Below are 22,473 nucleotides of genomic sequence, written 5' to 3' on the forward strand. Positions count from 1 at the left end.
TGTATTGTATACATACCATAACTTGAAATTACAATTTACGATTCCATTTGAAAACCATATAACTAACGTTTCATGTACAAAGACTACTGTTATTTGCAATAAAATTAAAGACATGTAGTGTCAACTGGCCATCTTTTAGCTCCTTATAGAATTAAATTGAACTTAGGTATAATGCTGCTTTATGTACTGGCGTAGTATCATATAATATGATTAAGACACAAATGTGAAGCCTATTGTGTTCTATTCTTAGTCAGATAGGGATGTTAGTGTAGACATGCAATATTTCCTGAAAAGTGTGCTCATTTGTTGTTCTATTAGATGTTTAGAGATGTTTACTCTCATTTAAATGGAAAACTTGTGTAGTGCTCTATTCCAATACCTATCATTGCTTCTTTGGAGTCTCCCCATGCACTTCGTGTATGATGCTGTGTTGTTGCCTATCAGTCTCTCATGAAGTTCCGTTTGAGTTACGATTCTGCCTTAGAGGACTGCTGCCTATAAGCAACATACAGCATGGCAGTTTCACTAGGTTTAGTAACAGAGCTTATAGATAAGTGTGTCTGTCTCAACACATCTCCTCAACTCCTTTCTCACATCCTCTACCATTTCTCTCGTCATCTGCCTTCCTTTCATTTCCTCCTCACAAACAGCTCCTCTGTGAAGCAGCTAAGCATGGACGGCTGTGGCGCGGCTCCTGCAGGAACAGAGGGATAATTTAATTTATCTTCCTTTTTGTCTCTCCAGTCTGCTCATTTTATTCACACACAGATCATTACACACCAAGACCCCATTTTCATTTCCTACTGCGTACAGACGCACACACAAGCGCACACACTCACACACACACATAAGCATGGCTTTAACTAGGCTGGCAGGCCCAGGCCTGGTGCTGCTGTCGATCGATACCTGCGCTCGGATAGGAGAGATCCGCACAGCCTTAATAGGTCCTGCAGGTCCTACCATAAAACACCTCTACAGACCTGAGGACCAGAGGCTTCATAAATTTCTCTCTCTCTCTGTGTCTCTGCAAGATGGAGTGGGACTGAATGCAGCCACATGGGGTTGGGGCTGAAACAGAGTCGTGATGGGTGCCACAAGGGCTCGTCTGAACAGGTTTAAGTGTGTAGCTTGAAAGTAAAGGATTGGGAATGTTTTTATGGAGTGGACTGGTATGAAAATATGTGTTTTCTTCTTTCATTTAGCACTGGAAACCGTCATAACTAGCTTAATCAACAAGACAAGTAAATTTTAAAACAATGCTGGAATCAGGACGTTTGATTCTACTGGTGGTATGTTGATTCTTGCACCAATGAACCTGTGGAACACCGTACTAAAAAAAAAAGTGTTCAGTCAATGAAATTCAGCACAGAACATACAAAATAACCAGCAACCAATGTAATCCAGTTCTTGAGCAATTTTCCTCTTATGAGTTGATTCTTTTAGATGAATCATGCTGCATGAACAGTAATGTCTGATTCTCAAGCGAATTAATCTTATGAGTCAATTCTTGTAGGTGAATCTTACAGCATGTGCAGTAATGTCTGATTCTCAACGAATAAATCTTATGAGTCGGTTCTTGTAGGTGAATCATACAGAATGCACAGTGATGTCTGATTCTCAAGCGAATATATCTTATGAGTCGGTTCTTGTAGGTGAATCATACAGCATGAGCAGTGATGTCTGATTCTTGTGCGATTCTTTTCTCATGAGCCGATTCTTATAGGTGAATCGTACTTCATGAGCAATGAACCAGTTTTTGTAGGTCAATCATACTGCTTGAACACTGATGTCTGATTATTGAACAAAAGACTCTTAGAGTTGGTTCTTGTAGGTGAACCATACAGCATGTGCACAAGCAAATTATTCTCATGAGCCGATTCTTGTAGGTGAATTATAGCACATGAGCAGTGATATGTGATTCTTGGTTGAATGACTCTTATGAGCCAGTTCTTCTAGGTCAGGGGTTTTCAAACCTGTCCTGGAGCCTCCCCTGCCCTGCACATTTTGCTTGTCTCTCTCATCTAATACACCTGATTCAAATCATCAGCTCATTAGTAGAGACTGCAAGACCTGAATTGGGTGTGCCTAATAAGGGAGACATACAAAATGTGCAGGGCAGGGGAGGCTCCAGGACAGGTTTGAAAACCCCTGTTCTAGGTGAATCATACTGCGTAAACAGTAATGTCTGATTCTCAAGCGAATATATCTTATGAGTCGGTTCTTGTAGGTGAATCATACAGCATGTATAGTGATGTCTGATTCTTAAGTGAATAAATTTTATGAGTTGGTTCTTATAGGTCAGAGCTGCTCAACCCTGCTCCTGGAGATCTACCTACCTGCAGACTTTTGTTCCAGCCCTGCTCCAACACAGCTGTCTGTAATTATCAAGTGCTACTTAAGAGGTTAATTAGCTGGTTCAGGTGTATTTGTGTAGGGTTGGAGCTGAACTCTGTAGGATAGTAGATCTCCAGGAACAGGGTTGAGCACCCCTGTTATAGGTGAATCATACAGCATGCACAGTGATGTCTGATTCTCAAGCGAATATATCTTATGAGTCGGTTCTTGTAGGTGAATCATGCAGCATGAGCAGTGATGTCTGATTCTTGTGCAATTCTTTTCTCATGAGCCGATTCTTATAGGTGAATCGTACTTCATGAGCAATGAACCAGTTTTTGTAGGTCAATCATACTGCTTGAACACTGATGTCTGATTATTGAACAAAAGACTCTTAGAGTTGGTTCTTGTAGGTGAACCATACAGCATGTGCACAAGCAAATTATTCTCATGAGCCGATTCTTGTAGGTGAATTATAGCACATGAGCAGTGATATGTGATTCTTGGTTGAATGACTCTTATGAGCCAGTTCTTCTAGGTGAATCATACTGCGTAAACAGTAATGTCTGATTCTCGAGTGAATGACTCTTCATAGCGCATGAGCAGTGATGTCTGATTCTTGAGCGAATAACTCTTATGAGTCTGTTCTTGTAGGTGTATCATACAGCATGAGCAGTGCGGTCTTGCTTATGGTGTTTATCAAATTCCCCCACACCCCCAATTTAAGCAGTCTTAAATTTTGTCATGTTTTTTCAGTAATGGAACCATTAAGAAACAGTAATTGGTAAGAGGAATCAGTATTGCAATCATTAAATGCCTTACAATTCCCATATCTTGTTGCTGGTGCTTGCCTGGATTTCACTACACGGTTGCTAGGGTTTTCTGTGTAATTTCAACTAGTAATATGATTGTAGGGGTAGTCAGTGGTTGGTTCTATTTTTCTTACACACCAACAAAAGATGTTGATCACGTCCTACTCTGCGAAATTACAGCCGCCAAAATGCATGCCGCCTAAGCTGATCTTTTCAGTGGGGAAAGCTCGACTGTTGATGAGATGTTTGTAAGACGAAAAGCATTTGTAGCTGTAGAGGTTCTCCAAGTCCCAGCGTGAGTCATTACGAGTGATTTTTACCTTCACGATGCTTCGCAGCAAGAACGCACGCGGCCGTGATTTGGCGTGAGGCACAGTGGGCTGAAATGAGGCGCGCTGCTCTGGAGCGCGTGAGATTGGATTAAGAGTTACGCTGGCAGTAAAAGGAGATGGCCGCCCAGCATCTGTTCTCCCTCTTTCCTCCCGGCCCTCAGGCAGCGCGCGAGCGTTATACAATGTGTGTGCGTCTGCATTAGCCAAACAGATAGCTACCAACTTTAATTGCCTCTGCATCCACTTACTCACCCCTAACGCCCTTCGACCTCATCCACCCATCCCGCTTTCCTCGCCCGCGCAAATGAAAGAGCGAGAGGCGGGAGATGGAGGGAGAGAGAAGGCGAGCATAATTACTTATTTTAGTGGACTGCTGTAGAATGCCTCTCGCCAAATGACTCTAATTCCAAATGGTTAACAAGAGCCGAATAGAGCCGAATCCGTGTGACAGCAAATTGCTTTCCCATTTGCAGCCTTAATGGCTTTTCATACTTTGCACTTCCAATAAGCAGTAAACTCGGAAATTAATATTGCACGCTGTGTTATGATGCAAATGGGAGGGAGATAGGAGAGCCGTACCTTCATGCAGAAAGCTCTGATTAGATCTGTAATTGCTTCACTCTGATTTTTTTTCCCTCTCTCGCCCTCCGTCTTTCTCGTTCGTAACTTTCCGACGTATTTATTGAGCTATTTTGAGATTTGCCATTTCACTTATGCATCAACATTGACTGCACTTTTGATTTGTGTCACGCTGTGGTTTTTGTTTTCAAATCAATGCTAATCAGCGGTAATTTGCCAGCGGCGTGGAGACGCTCGTCCTGGGGGTTTAATGTCTTTGCTGTCACCTTTAAGGTGTTTGTCACACATTCTAGTCAGAACAGCTTTTTAAAATGAAACAGAATAATAACAGGAGGCTTGTAAACGAGGCACGAGCAGTTTCAAGGTGTCTTATTGAAATGCACGCCGCTCGCAAGTATGCGAATGTTTCACGGTGAATAGACAATTGCGTTCGCCGGTTTGAAGATGTTTGCAAAACACTCTGAGGTGACGTGTTAATGGCGGTACTAATGAAAGCCTGAACTCTAACCGCTCGCTCTTCTGCCTGATTAGCACATGCGTCTCACATTTAGCCGTGCTTGATTAAATGTAGATTGCTCTAGATGAAATGAAATTAAATTTTGATTAAATAACATCAGGGCTGGAATGAAGCATGTAAATGTGTAGATAATGTAAATAGGAAGATTTTCCTCTCTGCTGGGTAAAAGAGACGTCCGACCATCAAACTTCAAATGATTCACTAAAGCAAGCATCACCACAGTTGCTCATACTCAGGGTTAAGGATCTGAACTCTTAACCTTGTATATATTAAACGTTGTTTAGTAAATGGTCAAGAATGATAGGGCTGGGTTGTGATAGTGAAATATTCCCATTATTATTATTATTTATTATTTTTTTTTTTTTTGGTGTAGTATGTTTTACAAACAAATGACTTCTATGAGCTGTTTCTATTTAGTGAATCAGAAACATACAGAGGTGGGTAGAGTACCCAAAATCTGTACTCAAGTAAAAGTACAAGTACTTATGGAAATATTTACTCAAGTAAGAGTAAAAGTAACAATCTTAATAGTTACTTGAGTAAGAGTAAAAAAGTATCCAATGGAAAAAGTACTCAAGTAGCTAGTTACTAGTTACTTCTGATCTGATTGATATGAAGTGAAAACCCTGAATTTCAAACTGTTTGGAAAGCTTCCACACACCTCTCCTTGAAAACATAGGCTGAAGTAAGGTGTTTATATATATATAGGGCTCGCAAAATTTCTGGTAGATTTTGGTAGCCCGAAAATTAATTTAACTAGCCCAAATATAGAAATATAGAAAATATAAAAAATATAGAAAATCAGATAGGAGTCTAATCAAAAATGTTTTTAATACACAAATGTTTTTAATACACAATGTTTTTAATACACAAATAAACAAATATCAAGGAAGTAATTTTATTTCATTATATTTATTTCATTTAGTGTATCTGCAGAATTTTTAAATATTAATTTAAAGCAGTTCATAACCCTTTTTAAGATCTGCAAAAGTAAAATAAACAGTAATGGGATTGGACAATGTAAAGTAGAATATTAAGCCATAAAATGGCATGATTTAAAATTCAGATACAGTTTCACACAAAAACAAAATATGTTACACTATGGCATTTCATCCTTTATAACATTAAAAGGGATAAATTGAGTATATAATTTATTATATTTATTTAAAACATAAATATTACTGTACTTGTTTAGATTTTTAGAAGGCACCTTAACTTTTTACATTTACAACTCTGTGTTTGCTGCATAAAAACATGGGTCGATAATTGCAAACATTTGACCATAAACAGCTGAAAAAAATGTAGTGGAAATGAAAAATTCATTCTCTGTCACTAGGGGGCGCTTTAGGAGCGCTGAAATACTACGGTTTCCATAGTAACAGCTGTACACAGACGCATTAACGCAGTTTTATCAGGCATGAAATGAAAATTCCAACGACATGTTTCTGAGGACAGTAACGGAGGAACGCCATCAAATGTAGCGAAGTAAAAGTACATTTTTTTCACTATAAATGTACTTGAGTAAGAGTAAAAGTACCTATCTTTAAATATACTCTAAGACAGGGCTATTCAATTGGCGGCCCGCGGGCCCAATCCGGCCCGCCAATCATCTTCGTCCGGCCCGAGGGAGAAGTACGCGCAAGTGGCTTGAATTGTTTTGGCACTAATTAGTTTGTCCACTAGGCGGCAACGCTGGCCCGGGCCAGCAAAAAAGAAAAGCAAGAGAGCCAAGAACAACAACAATCTACCGGAGACCGCAACATCAATAGCCGGCAGATTTAACAAACACTGGTTGGGCTCCAGACTGCGACCAAATGGACACATTTTTCTGCCGGTGCGACTAAATTTTGTAAAATTTTCCGCGTTGTTCAACTCATAAGCGCTGCTATTTCTGTTTCATATGAGAAACATAAAACAGCAAACGAAACGAAAGAGAAACCAAAGCGCGCCACGTTTGAGCTGCGCAGCGCGGACCGTTTATCAGCTGGTACCGCAATGCAAACACGCTTGTCCGAGCTCAGAACAGCCGGGAACCAAAGTTGATTTTGCAACACTGTAACTGCACAGTGCTGCGAGATCCAGTGAGAAGTGTTTGAATTCGCACAGAATGAATTAAGGTGCTGCAAGATCTATTGAGAATCAATCAAATTCTGTTATAAACAGTGCTGAGGTAGGCTATGTCAGAAAACCAGAAGTAACGCCAACTTAAGCATAGTCGAATGTTACAGTATTCACTTAAGGGATTGTACAACCTTTTGAAAGAGAAATTCAAGCACTTTTCAATGACTTTGAAGCATTTTGCACAACCATTTCCAGCATGTTAAAGCTCTTATGATCCAATGTTATTTGGATGGCCAAATAACTGAATGTTATTTTGATGGCCAAAATATACTTTGTGGTAAACAAACACTAATGTAAAAAATGTAAAATACATCAAATCACAATTATAACCAGTATATTGCAATAATCTGTGTAGTTTACGCATAAACAATTTATAGTTCATGTGAAGATATTTAAATTAAAAAAAAAAAGAAAATCATCTAAATTAAAAGTTGTTATATATTTCAGAGCCTATTAAATGTTGAAAATATTGGCTTTCAATTATACTGTAATGTTGAATGGACATAATTAATATGTAAAACTGAGAGAAAATTCATTTAATAAAGACACCAGTACCAGTATTGATATCAATACTTCATAAATAATAGGCTACTTGGTAAAAAAAAAAAAAATGCCATTAAACACATATTTAAAATATACTTTATGTTGTTTCTACCTTAATTTGGAGGTCCAGTATGAAATTCTGACTATATGCGATTAATCATGATTAATTACAGAAAAATGCGTGATTTTTTTTAATTGATTGACAGACAGCACTAATGTTAACCTTTTATAGATGTTGGTGTTGTAATATTAGTTACAACAATACCCCCCCCCCCCCCCCCAAAGAGATTGGAACGGCCCCCACCACCTTGGCCCCCTTCAAATTTTCAGCTCGATAATCCGGCCCTCAAATGAATCTAATTGAATAGCCCTGCTCTAAGAGTACTAGTTACCCCAAAAATTTACTCAAGTAAATGTAACGAAGTAAATGTAATTCGTTACTACCCACCTCTGGAAACATATATTGCCAGCTTAGCCAGATTTTTGAAACAAACAAAAAATAATTTAAATTATTCAGTTCAAATGTGCAATTAATCTCTATTAAAATTTTTAATCTATTGACAGCTCTAAGCATAAATTTATGTAAGCAATATCACACAAGTATACATGTGACATATTTCATGGCTATGAGTGTGATATTGTGTTTATACAACAGCTCAACCGCATGAGTGTGTAAATACATAAGAAACAACAACCAAGTGTCCTTAAAAAACCCTCTTTTGTGTGAACTACTTTCTTTCACCATTAAAATCTCATTTTGACAGTTTAACAGCTGAGCCCAAGCCTCTGTTGCCAATTCGAAAACGTCAGTTTAGAACTAGTAGCAAAGGGACATTGAGTTGCTTAATTAAAATATTGTATTACTGTATTAAAAGCTCACTGTATTATGTAGAGAATTATGAGAGAAAGATGTACTGAGCAAGAGTGATAACCTACCCATTTATTGTTCAGCTCAATCTCATATTCACAATAAAACATTAGTTTGAATGTCATCTGAAGAAAGCGATATCTTTGTAGTACTATCTTTTCCACTGTTAAGGTTGATTTCCAATGACAGCACTGCTTTGTGCATTTGTTGGTTGCGAATCTGTTGTTGTAAATAACTTTAAAATAACATTAAAATAACACTGTTTAAGTCTCTTTCAATATAAAGGACTTTACTGAGGACTCACTTATAAAAACAGTCTCTTGTCACCATCTAATAGCAGAATAATGTAACTAATCATCATCACAAACACACACATCACTTCCCTATACTAAATACTATTATTAAATGCTAATATTATTTATATAAAATATTATTTATTGAATAATAGCATTTAATAAACAACAACAGCCATCATTAAAGTTGCTAGGCAATTTAGTCAAAAGTACAAAGGCAGCAATCTGATATACAGCATTAAATTTAAATAAAATATAATGTGATTAGATTTTGCTCTCAGCCTAAACTATGTGCTCTGAAACAATTAATAAATTAATGAGACCAAAGACAGCCTGTTAGATTCACCCAAAACAAATTATATCTAATGTTTAACCACTATAGAGACATCAGAGCCAGCGGCAAATTCCAGAAGATCTGCCCGAGGTAAGGCAGCTCTCTGTGGGTTCATGAGCACTGAATGGCTTCTGATGCCCTGGAGCTTGCATCTCCTAAAACTGCGAAGCAAATTTTCAAATAGACATTATCTTTATTAACACACCATATATTTATAGTCTAAACAACTACATTCTCACCTAAAAAAAAGTCTTAAAACTACATTCCATGACACAAAAACAGTATTATTTATCAAATTATTGTGTATTTGTTCGTCCGCCTGTGAGAAATACCACAAGCGGAGTGATACAAACAGGTAAATGGTGTGATATAATAGGTCTGATATCACTAGAATATCGCAGTCCTCTCAGCCAATCAGATTTCAGGACCAGAAAGAACTATATATACATACACACACACACACACACACACACACACACACACACACACACACACACACACATACATACATACATTCTCTTCTATACTATTATGATTCTATAATGATTATAATTTGAGTACTCTCTTTCAAATGCCATCAGCTTGGTCTCTGCATTGGGTAGAAAGTGTACTGTACTTTCTGCAGCCCCAGATGCACACAACCAGCTGACCTTTGGACAAAAATAGCAAATACATTCAGCCTGATTGGCTGGCGATTGTAAGCAGTGATTGAGGTTAAGTGGCCTTTGGTCTGTGGTGTGTTGCCAGGCCGCTGTATGCAGCAGGACTGAGGGGAGGGGGTTCACCTGACCACCGCGCATGTAATCTGATCCCCTCGCACCGTTTCCATGGCAACCATCTCTTTCTAGTGCTTCTTGTTCCCATTTCACTTGTCACTTCGGTAATTGCCTCAGAATGTCCCTGTCTGGAAGAGTATTGGGGAAAAATGATGATGATGATGACAATAGTGATAAGACAATATTTATGAACTGTGCATTAGTGGACAGCGGATGGAGAGGTAAAATTCAAAGGGAGATGCTGCTGGAAAACAGATGTAGATGGTTGATGGTTTTACATGGTGGTCCTAGCTGGACATTTCTGGTCATTAGCTGTTGTAGATGACTGACTATCTCAACTGAAGATATGGCAAACCTAGATACTGCCATGCTCGGAGGGTATACATCAGGTTAAAGCAAACACAATCTAGCTTACTGTGAGTGCACTAATTTAACATTTAAGAAAAGTAATAACCTGTCACAAAATGTATGTAGGAGAGATGAGAATGAGAATGTACAGATGTAGGCATGTTTGTTGCAGGTGCCTACATCTTCATTCTCATTTCCAAGTCTCATTTAGATGGCAGTAAGAAAAAGAAACAGTAACTTAGAAGCAAATTAACAAGGTACCTTAGTAAGTAATTATATTGTGTACTATCGTTACCAGTACCAGTAACAAACCAGTTAACATGTTTCAAAATCCACTTTTGTCACCTTAATCGACGCATTAAAAAGTGTGAGGTTTTTAAAATTAAATTAAATTAAATTAAATTAACGGTAGCACTTTATATTGATGGTCCCTTTTGAACATTCTGTTGACAATAAATAATGTTATACTTACATGTCAACTCTCTTATTAGAGTATAAGTAGACTGTCTGCTTAATATCTGCTAACACTTTATTTTACTGCTATACACTCCCGGTATGAGAAGTTGTAACATTACCAGTAAATTATCGGTAATGTTCTCTGTGTCAATGGAGAACAAGATTACCGGTATGAGCACATATGAGTTCAGATTGCACTGACGTAAGATGACTACTCTGGGCCAATTATAACATTCTGACATAGATGACGCATTTACACCGTGCTGTGAAGTTCAGTTTGAACTTCAAAAAAAGTGGTTAAAAGTAGCTCCATGAATGTGAACGTTTGACACAAAAATAAAAACAGCAACTGAAACACTGACCATGTATACACCTCCATGTTTACAAACACAAAACTGGGAGAAGTCATTACCGGTTAATGATGTCACATAATTTACCGGTATTTTGAAACTGATGTGTGAATGGTGCTTTACCGGTAAAAAGACAGAACGTTGTTGCCTGTGTGTTACCTGTGAAGTTGTTCCGGCAATTTTATGGCAATTTACTGGTATTACTTTGTGAATTTTTTGTTATTTTTTAGACAATGCTTTCCCACCAAGCACAACATTTTCCAGGTTTTCTTTGACTTCACTGTTATATTCTCAGGGCCACTATTACACAACTTCTGAATGAGTCCAGAATCTCCCGATCAAAAACACAGGCAAGGAAGAGGCAGAAACGAGCAATCTCATATGTAAGCAGATGCATATAAAAAAAATAATGCGATAATCAACAATACACAGCATATAAATGAAAACAGAAAAGTAGTAAAGGACTGTGCAAGTTTATGGGCGCTGATGGTAGCGATCTACTGCAACTTTGCTTTGATTTTCGTACTGAATATGATCCAAATGTAGTATTTGATAAAATGTGGTTTTCACAGTTTTTGGCATAAAATGTTATATATATTAATATGAAACTTATCTATATTCAATTATTGATTAAAAAAAAGGAATGCTTTAAGCTAGAACAAAACCGATTATTTTTTTTATTTTTTTTAAGTAGAGGCACTGTTCTTTATTTTGATGTATTGCATGTTCAGCTGAGGGCCATTAAATTTTAGTGAATGCTGGTTGTGGCTGGCAACTTAAACTCTGGCGGGGAAAGCGTTAACTATATAACAATGAACAATACATTTGCTACTATGTATGTTATTCTTTGTTAACATTAATTAATATAAAACTATTTATGTTTTGTTTGTTATTTTACGTACTTAAATATTATTACACGCCTCAGTGGAATACTCAATTCTGATTGGTCAGTCACTGTCACAGTTTGGCTGAGATGAGGAGTGGAGATTGAGCAGGAGAACCGGATTGAATGAAATGTAAACAGTTTATTAAATCAAATACTGAAAATACAAACAAACCAAAACCAGGAGCAAGAAATGAGAACATGTAACGTTAACGACGGACAGCTGGGAGTGATCAGACACAGACTTAAATACACAGAACACAAGGCGTGGCTACAAACGAGATAACAGGATAACGAGGGGGAAATACAAATATGGGCATGGATGGAACCAAAAACACTAAAGCAAAAGGGGGAGCAAATGGGACAAACCAAAAGTACTGGAAACAGAGGGGAAAAACAGAACAGGACAGGACAAAATACTGACATTACACCCCCCTCCCCAAAAGGCGCATCTCGCACCGTCTAACATCCATAGGGGAGGGAGGGTGGGCGCCCTGGAGACCGCTAGACAGGGATACAGGAAACACAGGATACAGGGGCGGTCTCCAGGGCAGACAGTCCAAGAGGCCATGGCGGGTCTGGGGGGTCAGGAGGCCATGGCCGGGTAACCAGTCCAGGAGGCCATGGCAGGTCTGGGAGCTCAGGGGGCCATGGCCGAGTAAACAGTCCAGGTGGCCATGGCGGATCTGGGGGCTCAGGAAGCCATGGCCGGGTAAACAGTCCAGGTGGCCATGGCCGGGTAAACAGTCCAGGTGGCCATGGCCGGGTAAACAGTCCAGGTGGCCATGGCTGATCAGGGGAGTAGCCCCCCCCCCCAAAAAAAATTTTTCTTGGGGGAACCTAGGGCATAGTCCACCCAGGAAAGCATGGAAGGGCACGCAGGTGAGAGCTCCGGCTCTGGAGGGCGCGCAGGAGAGAGCTCCGGCTCTGGAGGGCGCGCTGGCTATTGAGGAGCGTGCTCTGGACGGTGCTCTTGAGGAGCGGGCTCTGGACGGCGCTCTTGAGCTTGAGGAGCGGGCTCTGGACGGCGCTCTTGAGGAGCGGGCTCTGGACGGCTGGGCGTCTCCAGCAGAGAGACACTGAAGGAGCAAGCTCTGGGCGAGCGGTCACTGGAGGGCTGGGCGGAACCAGCGGAGACTCTGGGAGGCTGGGCAGAACCAGCGGAGACTCTGGGAGGCTGGGCGGAACCAGCGGAGACTCTGACTTGGCGGTAGCCATCTTGGGTGCAGACTCAGGCTTGGCAGCCATTTTGGCCGGGGACTCAGGATCAACGGCCATGTTGGCCGGGGATTCAGGCTTGGCGGCCATCTTGGCCGGGAACTCAGGAACGCCGGCCATCTTGGCCAGGGACTCAGGCTTGGTGGCCATCTTGGCCGGGAACTCAGGAACGGCGGCCATCTTGACCGGGAACTCAGGCTTGGCGGCCATCTTGGCCAGGAACTCAGGAACGGCGGCCATCTTGGCCGGGGATTCAGGCTTGGTGGCCATCTTGGCCGGGAACTCAGGAACGGCAGCCGTCTTGCATGCAGACTCTGGCGTGACAGCCATCTTGCTTACAGACTCATGCGTGGCAGCCATCTTGCTTGCAGACTTTAGCGTGGCAGCCATCTTGCTTGCAGACTCTGGCGTGGCAGCCATCTTGCTTGCAGACTCTGACATGGCAGCCATCTTGCTTGTAGCGTCTGGCATGGCTGCCATCTTGTGAGCTGGCGTGGCGGCCATTTTGTGAGCTGGCGTGGCGGCCATCTTGTGAACTGGCGTGGCGGCCATCTTGTGTGCAGAATCTGGCGTGGCAGCCATCTTGTGAGCTGACGCTGGCCTGGCGGCTGACGGGCTTGAGTGTGGAGAGGAAGCCGGCGGGCTTGAGCGCTGGGCGGCGGCCGGCAGACTAGAGCGCGGGGAGGAGGCCGGCATCGGGCTGAGGACAGCGGTGGAGCTTTGGAGGATGACAGGGATAGGAGACTGGGCTGGAGGTTCGATCCGTTGGAACGGTATGTGGAGGTTCTTGGCTTATGGCAGGCTGGCGCGATGTGCTGTGTCTGTGAGGGGACTGGAAGATGAGACCGACCAGAATTTGGAAATTCTTCAACTTCAAAATCAGATCCATTCAAATAGAGAATCAGGTTTATTAGCTCGATCAAGGGGAAATTACAAGAGGGAAGATCGCAGCGAATGGTCTCATCATCCAGCCCCAAAACAAACACAGCACCAAGAGCAGCCTCGTGCCAGCCTACCTGATGTGAGAGCTCGATGAAGTCCTCCACATATCGCTCCAACTCACGGCCACCTTGCCGCAGTCTCCTCAGAGCTGCCTCAGCCCGACTCATCTTGTTTAGGTCCGTCGTTCTGTCACAGTTTGGCTGAGATGAGGAGTGGAGATTGAGCAGGAGAACCGGATTGAATGAAATGTAAACAGTTTATTAAATCAAATACTGAAAATACAAACAAACAAACCAAAACCAGGAGCAAGAAATGAGAACATGTAACGTTAACGACAGACAGCTGGGAGTGATCAGACACAGACTTAAATACACAGAACACAAGGCGTGGCTACAAACGAGATAACAGGATAACGAGGGGGAAATACAAATATGGGCATGGATGGAACCAAAAACACTAAACCAAAAGGGGGAGCAAATGGGACAAACCAAAAGTACTGGAAACAGAGGGGAAAAACACTAGGAAAACAGAACAAGACAGGACAAAATACTGACAGTCACCACATCTCGAGGTGTGTTATTCCCTGATAACAACTGGTAAAAACTAATAACACAGGCTCATCCGGGTAAATCCGGGTTGGTGCTATTGGTTTGCTAAGAAAAAAATTTCTTTGTGGAGGCTTTGCGTTTGGTTGGCTAATAAAATATTAACACTTAAATCAATATTATATGTACAATTATTTAATTGTGTCATTCTGGTATCATGGACCCACTCTCTTGTTTCATACAAACGCAGCTGCTGCCATTTTGCTATGATTGTAATGGATTGTAAGATAACTAACAAATTGGTCAGATTTTAAATCAGTTTCATCTTAAATCAATGTCTTTTAATGCAAATAATTATTCATGTGGTGAAATGCCGTCTAGTTTGAACTTGCCAACTGCTAGCAACTGCTTTCTTCACAGGAGAATTCAAATATTTAAACTCAAATCAATATTTTGTCTGTAATTATTTAGTTATGTGGCAAGTATCTGTGTAATAAGCAGAATAACATACATCCAGTACATCCAACTAATGTACTGTAGTACACTAAGGTTTAACAAATAGAGCCTTATTGTAAAGTATTGTAAACCGAGATTTTTATTTCAAATAAATTCTGTTCTTTTCAAAAATGTATCACGCTTTTATAATATAATATTAGGTGACAGTCACGCCTTGCTGTAATTAAACTTTGGTCCTAAACTGTATTTTACAGCAGCAGCTATTATTTGAAGAGATTTTCGCCTTATAAATTTGATGTTTGCTTATGTATATAACTATTAAAATGTCGAGTAGATTTATCAAATCAATTAATGTGTGATATTACAGTGTTTCTGGAGCAACAAATCAGCATATTAGACTGATTCCTGAAGGATCATGTGACTAATGGAGTAATAAAGGCTGAAAGTTCAGGTTTGCATCACAGAAATATATTCAAATTTAAAATAGATTTTAAAACAAAATAGCTATTTTAAATTGTAATTATTTGTAACAGTATTTCAGTTTTTACTGCATTTTTAATCAAGTAAATGCAGCCTTGGAGAGCATAAGAGAGTTCTTTCAAAAACGTTTCAAAATCTTACGACGCCAAAGATTGGGACGTCAAATCATTGAGTCTGTTTCAAAAGAGTCTAGTGATTTCCTGTTCTCTTGTCACTATTATTGTCATCCTTCAATGTTTCCAGCTAGACTCCCCCGATTCCTTCCTACGGCCATTAGCACTAGCGCTCCAAGTCTGAGCTATGTTTTACCCTTGAAGCAGTGCTGCATAAGTCTCTGGGGATTGATAGCCAGGCTGATGCTTCTATCCATCATTATGTGCAGAATATCAACATCAGGAGAATAGAGTACCTTATGCTTTCTGATAACAGAGAGATTCAGCTAGAGCTACTTGTCTTTCTCCTGCGCTCCAGATCCTGTAACCTTTTAAGACAAAGTCTTCAACAAAAACAAATGTTCCAGCCAGTGGAATATTTCAGAAATTAGGGCATAAAAGTAAGAAATGACTCACACGTTCGCCCCTTCTTCCTAAAACAAAAACACGAAAGCTGTGGCCATGTGGAATTTATATTGTGTGCTTTCGGGGGGAATGTCAGTGGAATTAATTGATTTGCCCGTATTTGTCAGGAAAGAGCAAGTGCTTGAGTCCAGCCTGTGTTATTAAAGCTAATACCTCAGCGCTTTACCGCCGTGAATCAAGCTCTGACGTGTCCTTATGATGTATGGATTTATTATTCAAAGTGTTGTGTGGGTCTGGGAGGCCCCGCACTCATCCCGGCCCCCGGAGACCAGCTGTGTTTTCAGAGTAAAGAGCACTTAGAGAATGGCCCGGGGCGGCTGCATACTGGAGTGCCTTCGGACACAAGCTACTGTCCAGACCTGAGGAAACATCTGCAGACAGACCTCACAGTGAGGACTGTTTGGATGAAATCACTGTCTCAGATGGATCTCTGTATTTCAGAAGTGTCTGATAGACCATACAAAGCTTTCATGCATTAAAATAGCATTGTTTTTATAGTGCACGGCTGTTTAAGAAGACACTTATAATATATTTTTTTAAATAAATCTGAAATAAAATATAAATATTAGATGGAAGAACCTAAACACTTGCCTAAACAAGTGTAAGTTTAAGTACTAAAATGACTCAAACTAAAACTGATTTAAAATTAAAAACTAATGATGAAATGTAGGCTAAATAGAAATATACAGTTGAGGTCAAAAGTTTGCATGCACCTTGCAGAATCTGCAAAATGTTTATTATTGTACCAAAATTAGAGGGATCATGCAAAGCAAAATGCATGTTATTTATACATCTGAATGATCAACAGCTGTTTTTTTTTTTAGTTATAGTTGTTTATGAGTCCCTTGTTTGTCCTAAACAGTTGAACTGCCCGCTGTTCTTCAGAAAAATCCTTCAGGTCCCACAATTTTTTTTTTTCAGCATTTTTATGTGTTTGAACCCTTTCCAACAATGACTGTATAATTTTGAGATCCATCTTTTCACACTGAGAACAACTGAAGGACTAATATGCAACTATTACGGAAGGTTCAAACGCTCACTGATGCTTTAGAAGGAAACACAATGCATTAAGAGCTAGGGGGTGAAAACTTTTTGAATTTGAAGATCAGGGTAAAATGAACTTATTTTATCTTGTGGGAAACATGTAAGTATTTTCTGGAGTTTATGAAGGACAGTATTTAATAAAAAAATATAATATTTAGGCAAAAAAAGAAAAACTGTTCACATTTTCATTCTGTTTAAAAGTTTACACCCCCGGCTCTTAATGCATGTTTTTTCCTTCTGGAGCATCAGTGAGCGTTTGAACCTTCTGTAATAGTTGCATATGAGTCCCTCAGTTGTCTTCAGTGTGAAAAGATGGATCTCAAACTCATATAGTCATTGTTGGAAAGTGTTTAAATACTCAAAAATGCTGAAAAAAGAATTTGTTGGACCTGAAGGATTTTTCTGAAGAAGTTCAGGACAAACAAGGGACAACTATCACTAAACATAAAAAAAAAAAAAAAAAACACAGCTGTGGATCATTCAGGTAACAACACAGTATTAAAAATGAAGCGTATGAAAACTTTTGAACAGGGTCATTTTTATAAATTCAACTATTATTTTCTCTTGTTGACTATATGTAAACATATTTTTATGTGAAATATCTTATTCAGGACAGTACTTAATAAAAAAATATTATGCATTTTGTATAATCCCTTTTGTTTTGGTAAAATAATTAACATTTTGCAATAACATCAATAATGTCCATAGAACAAATGGTAAGGGAAAGTTACACAAAAAAACTAAATTTTGTAACAAATAATGTGCCAGCAGCTGATCATAAAATAATGAGTGGACAAGAGTGGTCAAATATACAATCAAGTGGTCATTTTTTAAAATATTCGACCACAGAATGCCATGATAAGAGAGCCATATATTGATTAGCAAGAGCACTATTAATAGTAATGCTTGCTTTAACAAGTAACACTAATGAGCATCTAATAAAGTCTATACTAAACCAATACGTATCCTGAACATGTATCTGCATAAGTTAAGGCATTTAACAGCTATATGGGCTATTTTAGTCCAAGTGGGTTTTAGTTCAAATGTTTCCTCTTAAAAAAAGCTACTTTTACAAACTTTCTTGGTTTGTTAAGGCAGTCTTTGAAAGGGCGCTTTTTAGCACCTCTCTCCAATCAAGGAATCTGGGTCAAAGAATGTCCTTTTTGACTCATTTCGCTCTCTGTGGCTCTGATAGGGTGTGAGGAATGGTATCATTAAGGTAATGTTCTTCAGAGGGCATTTAGCTGAACCGTGATGTCCCTCTGCTCCTCCAGTAGCTGCAGTCTCAACCCAATCTACAGTGACCTTTGAAGCAGAATATATCAGCAGTGAATATGCAAACACATCCTGAACCAAACGACTCTTCACAAAGTCAAAAAAGACCTCATGTTTACAAGCAAGGCCTCTTTCTGTGTTCATTAACTAAGTTGTTCCTTAGCGTGTTTCACATTCAGTTCAGCTTGGAAAGTATACATTTTTAACTTCGTACTTGTGGCCATAAAATGAAGGTTTTTGTTTGTTTTTGTCCTATGGATTATTTTATTTTATTTTATTTTATTTTATTTTATTTTATTTTATTTTATTTATTTTATTTTATTTTATTTTATTTTATTATTTTATTTTATTTTATTTTATTTTATTTTATTTTATTTCATTTTATTTTATTTTGACTAAAACAAAAACTGAAATAAAAAAATAAATACAGTTTAATCAAAATAATTAATAAAAACAAAAATATATATATATATATAACTAAATAAAACTTTTCAAAAGTTTCAACATCGTACTTGTGGCCATAGAATGAAGGTTTTTGTTTGTTTTTGTCCTATGGATTATTTTATTTTATTTTATTTTATTTTATATACTAAAACAAAAACTGAAGAAAAAAAATACAGTTAAATCAAAATAATAACATTTTCAACTTCGTACTCGTGGCCATAGAATGAAGGGTTTTTTTTTTTTCGTCCTATAGATTTTATTTATAATTGCATATTTTTTTGTTTTTTGTTTTTTGTTGAAGTAATAAATTAATCTGACATAAAAATAAAGAAAGCAAAATTAAAATATTTACAAAAAAACTAAAAGGAAAAGCTAAATAAAGCACATAACAAAATAACTGTTTTTACATAATATATATTTTTTTATTTTTACATGTAGAATATAACTTTTATTCCATTTTATTATTTAAGTTGAAATATTAAATTATTAAAACAAAAAAGTTAAATAAAACAATAAATTAAAGCTAAATAGACATTAAAAAAATAAAAAAGCACATAAGAAAATTCCTTTTTTTGCATATAATTAAAATAATTGTAAATATTTCAAATTAATATATATATGAATTTTCAGCATCATTACTCCAGTCTTCAGTGTCACATGATTCTTCAAAAATCATTCTAATATGCTGATTTATTATCAATGTTGAAAACAATTTTTTTTTTTTTTTTTGGAACCAGTGATAATTTTTCACGGTTATTTGATGAATAAAACATTAAAAAATGCAGCATTTATTTAAAATATAAATATTTTGTAACAATATACACTATCATTCAAAGTTTGGGGTCAGTCAATTTTTCTTACTTTCTTTGTTTGAATGAATACTTTTTTTCAGCAAGGATGTGTTAAATTGATAAAAAGTGATAGTAAAGACTAATAATAAATGCTGTTCTTTTTAACTTTATATTCATCGAAGAATCCTGAAAAAAGTATCACAGGTTCCAAAAAATATTAAGCAGCACAACTCTTCTCAACACTGATAATAAAAGTAACAAATCAGCATATTAGAATGATTTCTGAATGATCATGTGACACTGAAGACTGAAGTAATGGCTCAAAATATAGCTTTGCATCACAGAAATATAGAATAGAATTGTATTTTAAAGTATATTAAAATAGAAACCTGTCATTTTAAATTGCAATAATATTTCACAGTATTACCACCTTTTTCTCTATTTTTAATCAAATAAATGTGACTTTGGTGGTGTATAATCATATATTCATATATGATCATTTTATTTTATTTTCACTCATTCTCTTTGTGGAATGGGCCGATCATGACACTGTAGAAGATCATCTCATCTTAATCCATGTAACCTGACCAAACATGGCAAGTCATTGAGTCCACCCTCAGTCCTGCTGGGAGGGTCAATAGCACAGTTTATACTTTTATTTCCACATTTCTCTCCATTTTATTGATTAATGTTTTCTTTTGGAGCGAGACGGTACTTTTATTGCTTTGGCTTTTGTGATGTGTTTTTGTTTTGGCTGAGGAGTGCGGAGCGCGCTCATATATCATGCACTTCTGCACAGTTTGCCCTCGCTAGCCTGTGGTGTTCGTCAGTAATTAGACCAAAGCCACGGAGGTGGCCAAGTTCAACCTCTTCATTAAGAATCGCTCTCCTCATGGCAACAGCTGTAAGTGGAGAGAGAACATTCAGATCATTCAGAAGTGCTGGGTGGAAATGTAAAACAAATGTAGAGTGAGATCCAAAAGTATGAGACCACATTGAAAGTCTGCGGTTCAGAGTCTAATACAGAGCTGGAAGTTTTAAACAAATAAACATAATGAAATAAATAGATTTGAATTAAAAAGACATTTTTCAGCTCATATTCTTATGATAACAATATAGTAATGAACATTTAAATTGCATCTCAAGAATGCAAAATATAAAAGTTTTCACTAATGTTTATACTAGGGTCATTTTTTTAAAAAGATGCCCATGTTTACTTTTTATTGTTGTATTTTTTTTTTGTTTTTTTTTTGTGCATTCTCAATAGTTAACTTATCCACTAACACTGTCCAACAGTGCACATATTTGCACATTACCTTATTTTATTTTAATTTTTATTATTATTATTATTATTGTTTCATATTCTCACCAGATGTCAAATTACATATCATGTTGAATAATATTCTATAAAAAAAAAAAAAAACATTTAAATGTAATAATAATAATAACAATAGAATTAAAAGTTTATTTTTTAAGTTGAATTATTAAAATTACTAAAACTAAAACTGAAAAAGCTAAATATAAACAATTTAAAAAATAGTAAAATTAAACTACATAAAGCACAAAATAAAAAAATTACTTCATCATTTTCATCTAGGCTCATTTCATTGTTTGCAATAAAATTATAGTATTTTGCAAAAATAAACAAAATAGCAGCTGGATTGAAAATAATGCACAATAAAAAAAATATATTTAATAACCTCCCATTTATTTATTTATTTATTTATTTATTACTATCTCCAAAAAATAACAAAAATGTAGCTACATGAAGCACAAATAAACAAATAAATAAAACCCCTTATATTTTTCATCTGGGGTCATTTCATTGTTTGCAATAAAATAATAGTTTTTTGCAAAAAAAAAAAAAAAGGACAAAATAACAGCTGTTTTAAAAAAATAATGCACAATAAATATGTATTTAATTAATGAATGAATAAATTAAATTACTTATTTGTTTGTTTGTTTTTATTACCTCTACCACACATCACATTTTCATTTTATTTTATTCTCACCAAATCACAAATGACATATCGTGTTGAATAACATTTTGTGAAAGAAATTGCATTTAAAACATTCAATTGTTATAATGATAATAGTAATAATAATAATAATAATAATAATAAAAGGTTTAAGTTAAAGTATTAAAATAAAACAAAACAAAAATAATGTATTAAAGCTAAATAAAAATAATAAAACAAAAAACTGCTACATAACCTTAAAATTAACATAAATAAATAAAACCCCTTATTTTTATAATAATAATAATAATAATATAATTAATTTGTATAATTATACAATTAGTATAATAATAATAATAATAATAATAATAAGGTTTATTTAAGTTGAAATATTAAAATTAATAAAACTAAAACTGAAGTAAAAAAACAATTTAAGCTAAATAAAAAATAAACAACTAATAAAATATTATATGTTATAATAATAATAAAATTAAAAGGTTTTTTAAAGTTGAAGTATTAAAATTAATAAAAGTAAAACTGAGGTAAAAAAAAAAAAAATAATAATAATAATAATAATAATAAAAGAATAAAATAAAAAAGAATAAAATGACAATATATATATATATATTTTTTTTATTTAATTACCTTAAATGTATTGATTTATTATAACTTACTTATTACCTTCTCCACACTTCACATTTCTCATATCAAGCATGTTGTTTCTTTGGGAAACAAGCAGTCGTAGTGAAATGACTCAATGAGGTTTTTTTTTATTTTTTATGGATTTTCATAGTTTAAGATGGATAGCCTGGATCTGGGACAAGAGTAAAACAAGCCTATACATTCAAAGGTCAAGGGCTTTGAAGAATAGCTAGATTTAAAGTTGAAGGCATGATAAAGTCATCTTTAATGTAATCTTCATATATAAATCTGTTAGTTTTAATAAAAGAGCCCTGAGACCCGAAGTTAGAAAAACAGCAGTAAGTGTTTTGTTGGAATCACCACGGCGCATGATTAATGCGTTTGGCCACAGGAAGAGGTGCTGATGTCACGTCTGAAGGCGGTTCCTCCGTGTGTCAGTTCGCCGCGTGTGTCCAGGTTAAGTGCAGGTGTGTGTGAGAGCGCTTCGACACGGTGGCCGTCTCTCCCCCCTCTCAGGGACCCAGGCAGAGCTTTCCCAATAGATCTTTATTTAC

General features: G+C 36.9%; 1 protein-coding gene across 1 annotated transcript in view; it reads left to right on the forward strand.

The window, feature by feature from the left end:
* The window catches only part of pmfbp1 (polyamine modulated factor 1 binding protein 1), a 210,144-nt gene that overhangs the window by 109,306 nt on the left and 78,365 nt on the right, over window positions 1-22,473 (forward strand). The gene's annotated exons all lie outside the window — the stretch shown is intronic.

This window comes from Garra rufa, chromosome 3 (genome assembly GCF_049309525.1).
Source record: "Garra rufa chromosome 3, GarRuf1.0, whole genome shotgun sequence".
Lineage (NCBI taxonomy): Eukaryota > Metazoa > Chordata > Actinopteri > Cypriniformes > Cyprinidae > Garra > Garra rufa.